Here is a 7,135-nt window from a genome sequence, read left to right on the forward strand (position 1 = left end):
AACAAATGAAAAACTGAAATCACTAATGTTATCACTAACATTAACTAACATCGCTAACATTAACTATCACTAACATGTTATCACTAATCACTAATGTTATCATTAGAATCATCAATGTTATCAAGTAGGGAAACAAAATCTAGCAGCCATCAGCAAGAGTACAACACAGACAATTCTGTAAAAAGAAACAGAATTGCTAGAAAACTGTGAGCATCATATTCTTTCAAACTAGCAAAATGTGTTCCTGCATACAATGGAATATAAACAGAATTGTTCTCTTGTAAGGCACAGAAATGCAAAGTCTTTTTTTTTTTTTTACTATTATAGATGAATCAAATGTGTTTGTAATGGTTAATTAAGCTATTACAGAATGGGCCAGGAACATTATGGATTCTGGAGATGATGCCTACTCGAATTCTTTAAGGACAGTGGACCTAGTGATGTAGACCTAGTGAAAGTCGCTCAGTTGTGTCCCACTGTTTGTGACTCCATGGACTATACAGTCCATGGATTTCTCCAGGCCAGAATACTGGAGTGGGTAGCCTATCCATTCTCCAGGGGATCTTCCCCACCCAGGAATTGAACTGGGGTCTCCTCATTGCAGGCAGATTCTTTACCAACTGAGCTATCAGGGAAACCCCAGTGGACAGTGGACACTCTAGTCAAAATTTTTAAAAAAAATATAAACACAGAAATACAGGATAAAGGTAACTGAGGCTTCTCTTAATTCTTAACATCATTTAGATGGAAATCAAATTTAAATGCAGTCCAATGTGCTTTTGAATAGGCTTTGGTTCAGCTCCCAAATATTGATTGCTTGACACAGTCTTCTATGAGAATACTCGGAAGGTGTCGTCTTAAACAACACACCTTCTTTTTACGGTGGAACCACTCTTAGTAGCTGTGCCTTCATGAGACAGCTATCTTTGGAGGAAGTTCTAACCTTTCCTTGTCTCAGTTCAGTTCAGTCGCTCAGTCATGTCCAACTCTTTGCGACTCCATGAACTGCAGCACACCAGGCTTCCCTGTCCATCTCCAGCTCCTGGAGTCCACTCAAACCCATGTCCGTTGAGTCAGTGATGCCATCCAACCATCTCATCCTCTGTTGTCCCCTTCTCCTCCTGCCCCCAATCTTTCCCAGCATCAGGGTCTTTTCAAATGAGTCAGCTCTTTGCATCAAGTGGCCAAAGTATTGGAGTTTCAGCTTTAGCATCATTCCTTCCAAAGAAATCCCAGGGCTGATCTCCTTCAGAATGGACTGTTTGGATCTCCTTGCAGTCGAAGGGACTCTAAAGAGTCTTCTCCAACACCACAGTTCAAAAGCATCAATTCTTCTGTGCTCAGTCTTCTTTATAGTCCAGCTCTCACATCCATACATGACCACTGGAAAAACCATAGCCTTGACTGCTGCGAACCCATAAACAGCACACCAGGCTCCCCCGTCCCTGGGATTCTCCAGGCAAGAACACTGGAGTGGGTTGCCATTTCCTTCCCCAATGCATGAAAGTGAAAAGTGAAAGTGAAGTTGCTCAGTTGTGTCCGACTCTCAGCGACCCCGTGGACTGCAGCCTACCAGGCTTCCCCGTCCCTGGGATTTTCAAGGCAAGAATACTGGAGTGAGTAGCCATTTCCTTCTCCAATAGCCTTGACTAGACGGACCTTTGTTGACAAAGTAATGTCTCTGCTTTTTAATATGCTGTCTAGGTTGGTCATAACTTTCCTTCCAAGGAGTAAGCGTCTTTTAATTTCATGGCTGCAATCACCATCTGCAGAGATTTTGGAGCCCCACCCCCCCCCGCCAAAAAAAGTCTGACACTGTTTCCACTGTTTACCCATCTATTTGCCATGAAGTGATGGGACCGGATGCCATGATCTTAGTTTTCTGAATGTTGAGTTTTAAGCCAACTTTTTCACTCTCCTCTTTAACTTTCATCAAGAAGCTCTTTAGTTCTTCACTTTCTGCCATAAGGGTGGTGTCATCTGCATATCTGAGGTTATTGATATTTCTCCCGGCAATCTTGATTCCAGCTTGTGCTTCCTCCAGCCCAGCATTTCTCATGATGTACTCTGCATATAAGTTAAATAAGCAGGGTGACAATATACAGTCTTGATGTGCTCCTTTTCCTATTTTGAACCAGTCTGTTGTTCCATGTCCAGTTCTAACTGGTGCTTCCTGACCTGCATACAGACTTCTCAAGAGGCAGGTCAGGTGGTCTGGTATTCCCATCTCTTTCAGAATTTTCCACAGTTTATTGTGATCCACACAGTCAAAGGCTTTGGCATAGTCAATAAAGCAGAGATAGATGTTTTTTTGGAACTCTCTTGCTTTTTTGATGATCCAGCGGATGTTGGCAATTTGATCTCTGATTCCTCTGCCTTTTCTAAAACCAGCTTGAACATCTGGAAGTTCATGGTTCACGTATTGCTGAAGCCTGGCTTGGAGAATTCTGAGCATTACTTTACTAGTGTGTGAGATGAGTGCAATTGTGCAGTAGTTTGAGCATTCTTTAGCATTGCCTTTCTTTGGGATTGGAATGAAAACTGACCTTTTCTAGTCCTGTGGCCACTGCTGAGTTTTCCAAATTTGCTGACATATTGAGTGCAGCACTTTCACAGTATCATCTTTCAGGATTTGAAATAGCTCAACTGGAATTTCATCACCTCCACTAGATTTGTTCATAGTGATGCTTCCTAAGGCCCACTTGACTTCACATTCCAGGATGTCTGGCTCTAGGTGAGTATGAGTGATCACACCATCGTGATTATCTGGGTCATGAAGATCTTTTTTGTACAATTCTTCTGTGTATTCTTGCCACCTCTTCTTAATATCTTCTGCTTTTGTTAGGTTCCTACCATTTCTGTCCTTTATTAAGCCCATCTTTGCATGAAATGTTCCCTTGGTATCTCTAATTTTCTTGAAGAAATCTCTAGTCTTTCCCATTCTATTGTTTTCCTCTATTTCTTTGCATTGATCACTGAGGAAGGCTTTCTTATCTCTCCTTGCTATCCTTTGGAACTCTGCATTCAAATGGGTATATCTTTCCTCTTTTTCTTTTCTCAGCTATTTTTAAGGCCTCCTCAGACAACCATGTTGCTTTTTTGCATTTGTTTTTCTTGGGCATGTGCCAGGGTCCAGCCCCGGTGGATCCAGGGAAATTCGAAGGAGAGACGACTTCAGCGATCAGAATACGATAGCTTTAATTAAATATTAATTAGAGATATAAAGAGTAATAGAATAAGGATAGCTCAGCGAGAAAATTCAGTGGAGAAAAGAGGCTAAATAACTTGGTTTATGTGGAAAGCTAATAAAATTCCAAAATAAGGAATTTACGTCACCTACGTAGGCCACAGGCGTCCTCCCGTTCTCCCAAAGGAGAGGAGACACTAAGGCCTCCCCAGTCAGATCTTAGAAGCCCAGGCATAATTAGTAGGCTTGACAAGCCTCCACGTTCCAGATGGGGATTCAGCCAGAAGGTGAGAGAAAGAACGACATGGGGAGACCAGTCTTTCGAGGAACTGATCCCATTTTTTATTTTTCCAGGGTCTGTTTTTATACACTGAGATGTTATACAAAAGTCACGTGGGGTCAGCAGTCCTGACTTTTATTAAAGTCAGGTGCTTCATACAAATGTATACAGAGGTCTTAGGGGTGTTACATCATCTTCTGGCCAGGGGGCCTGCTGACAACTTATGACCCTCTCCTCGTGACAGCGGTCAGTCAACCAGAATACTTATTTATCCAGGGGTGATTATTCTTAAAACAAACGCCACCTTCCGAAGGCACCAGATAAAGTTACATCCTTATAGGGTGAGGGTGTAGTGTGTTTTAATTAAGGAAAGAATTTGCTTAGCCTAAGGTCTAACATAATTAATATCAAAGGTTAATACTTATTTCTTCTATATATTCATTAATGTGTGCCGGGAGCCGGCGAGAGACATTCCACTCGTGACAAAGGTCATGAGGAAGGGGGCTCGGCATACGCAAAGGCGGGATCGAGCCTCGGGAGTGCCCCCGGATATTCTCGAGCATCTACCCCCCAAAAACCAGAGTCTGCCTACTTTATTGCTTTGTGCTCTCGCCTCTGACTTTACTGGGGGCTGTCCCCCACCACCATCTCACTCTCTCTGTCAAAGAGTTAACTTATAGCTCCAATTAATAAAGTTCCTGGGCAATTAGGAGTGTTTAAATCCAAACCCCTCAGATGGCTCTCTAACTCGCCTGACAAGTTTACCCGGACACCTACAGCTATGCATACGATTGTTTACAGTCTCCCAGCCTCCAGAGGCACGGGAAGCTTAAGATATTCAAATAGCTTAGAGCCTCTCAGAGAATTAGAAGCTGTCAGAATAAAACTAGTAAAAGATTTCATTGATGAGCCAATGTTTGTTGCCAAGTTTTCACATCCCCTGAATTGTATCCTTGAATGTGCATTAATTAATATAGTTGGTATGTAGAAAAAATAAGTAGTGGCCTGGTGTTAGTAACTTTAGACCCTTAAGGTAGTAAATTCTTTCCTTTGTAAACCCATTACACATCCACCCTATAGGAACGTAATCTTATCTTCGGAAGATGGCGCCAAACTTTAGAATAATTACTCTTAGAGAAAATAAGTCTTTGTTGATAAGTCCTTGTCAAGAGTCATAAAATGTTAATAGGCCTCTGGCCAGAAGATGATGTAAATCACCTAAACCATTTGTATACGATAAATCTGCAGGAAAGAAACCCTGGTTTTTGATAAGCATCAAAGACTGCTGACTTTGCATCCCCTATTGTCCTCTATGTGTAACTTAGGGTATAAAAGCCCCTGTTGAAAATAAAGCTATGGGCCTTGCTCACCAACGCTTGGTCTCCCCATGTCATTCTTCCCTTTAACTTCTAGCTGAGTGTCCATCTGGAGCGTGGATGTCCTCTGCGACCATTTATTTGCCTGGGCTTCTAAGACCCACTCGAGAAGGTGTCTAAGGTGGGGCACCTTCCGCTATTCGAGAGGGCGCCTGCGGCCTCCGTGGTCAGAGCTAACCTGGTGTCACGGGTTATATTGATTTTCCGCGTAAACCAAGCCACTCAGCTTCTTTTCTCCACTGAATTTTCCTACTGAGCTATCCTCATTCTATTCCTCTTTATTATATCTAATTAACATTTGAATAGGCCGCCTAGCCGTCTCTCCTTCGAAGACCCTGGATCAGCCGGGGCTGGACCCCGGCAAATGTGTATAAGGGCAGGGGATGTGGAGACTTAGCAGTAAACATTGGCTCAACAAATGAAAAACCCTTCACCAATACAATTTCTAATCAGCCCACTATACTACACTAATAATTTTCTGACTTCTCAAAAGAATCTGTTTTTAGAAGGTTTAAAGCATTTTGTGCCTCTCACGGTTGGGAGGCTGTGAACAATCACATGTGGCCGGACAAGCCTGTCAGGCAGGCTAGAGAACCTTCAGAGGAGTTTGTAGGTTGAAACACTCCTATCACGTCCAGGAATTATTATTAACTGGAGCTCTAAGTTAACTCCTTCTCTGAAAGAGGTGGTGGGGGACAGCCCCCCATAAAGTCAGAGGTGTAGGTGAGAGCACAAAGTAGTAAAGTAGGCAGACTCTGGTTTTGGGGGTAGATGCTTGAGAATTTCCAGGGGGACTCCTGAGGCTCGATCCCACCTTTGCGTATGTCGAGCCTCCTTCCTCATGACCTTTGCCACGGGCGGAGGTCCTCACCCTGGCTCCTGGCAGGCACGGTCTTGATTCCTGTCTCCTGTACAATGTCATGAATCTCCATCCATAGTTCATCAGGGACTCTGTCTATCAGATCTAGTCCCTTAAATCTATTTCTCACTTCCACTGTATAGTCATAATGGATTTGATTTAGGTCACACCTGAATGGTCTAGTGGTTTTCCCTAGTTTCTTCAATTTAAGTCTGCATTTGGCAATAAGGAGTTTATGATCTGAGCCACAGTCAGCTCCCGGTCTTGTTTCTGCTGACTGTATAGAGCTTCTCCATCTTTGGCTGCCAAGAATATAATCAATCTGATTGTCTACCCTCCCTATTATGTGTAACAGTGTCTCTCTTTTCACAGTCAGGAGTCCATATTGCTATTTATCAGCTTTAGCTCTAACATTAACAGCAGCACCACGTATATTATCACTGTGAAAAGTGAAAGTGAAGTCGCTCAGTCGTGCCCGACTCTTTGCGTCCCCATGGATAGTAGCCTGCACCAAGCTCCTCCATTCATGGGATTTTCAAGGCAAGAGTACCAGAGTGGGTTGCCATTTCCTTCTCCAGGGAATCTTCCCAACCCAGGGATCGAACCCAGGTCTCCCACGTTGTAGACAGATGCTTTACCGTCTGAGCCACCAGGGAAGTCGGTACTCATCAAAAGATTCTTCAATAAGGCACAGCAGCATCTGTAGCCAAAAGCGATTGAGATCACTTCACCTCTGCTGTTTGTTCAGTGTAAATAGCTATCATCCTCCTTGTTTGTTTTTCTCATCTTCCCACATAGGCTTAATTCCATCCTTAAAAAGTGAGTATTCACAGCTGGACATTAAATTACTAGGCAACTGGATATGGTTGTACAGAGCCCAAAAGCCTTCAAGAGTATCAAACTTAGAGATCAGTTGAAGGTTTGCTTTTTGCCAAGTTTTGCTTTTATCATTTTTAAAAAGCCAGAGTGCCCATCTGTTCTGTAAGGGATGTTTCATATATTGTTCTGGATTAGCCACCTCCTGATAGATTTCTCTTTTCTCTGCAGGTAGGAATTAGGAGTAGAGGTGGTTTCTGGTTCCACAGTCACCATCTTAGATCCCTGTCCATAATAAGTGATTTTAAAAGTACTTCAAAGCATGGGTTATTTTATTTCTCCTTATAAAACTCTGTATTTCAAATGCTTTGGTTAAGAAAAACCAGTCTAAAACTTTGAAACTAAACACAGGCTTTTCAATCTTCTCCCCCATGCAACTATGCCCTTCACAGTATGGTGCTTTCTCTTCATAACATCCTGCTCGATGCAGTGATTTTTCAGGAGGGTCATGGAGGAGAGGTGATGAGTCCTAGGGTGCAGGTGAGGAGTTTCCTGAACCTCTTGAAACACTAGTTTTAAATCAGTCTTTAGTTACTGCTTTTGAATGTGGATAGCAT

The 7,135-nt window shown here is 42.8% G+C and overlaps 1 pseudogene; it reads right to left on the minus strand.

The window, feature by feature from the left end:
* Window positions 1–857: 857 nt before the first annotated feature.
* LOC129659886 (eukaryotic translation initiation factor 4E-like) lies at window positions 858–6,794 on the minus strand (annotated as a pseudogene).
* Between the last annotated feature and the right edge of the window lie 341 nt (window positions 6,795–7,135).

This window comes from Bubalus kerabau, chromosome 9 (genome assembly GCF_029407905.1).
Source record: "Bubalus kerabau isolate K-KA32 ecotype Philippines breed swamp buffalo chromosome 9, PCC_UOA_SB_1v2, whole genome shotgun sequence".
Lineage (NCBI taxonomy): Eukaryota > Metazoa > Chordata > Mammalia > Artiodactyla > Bovidae > Bubalus > Bubalus kerabau.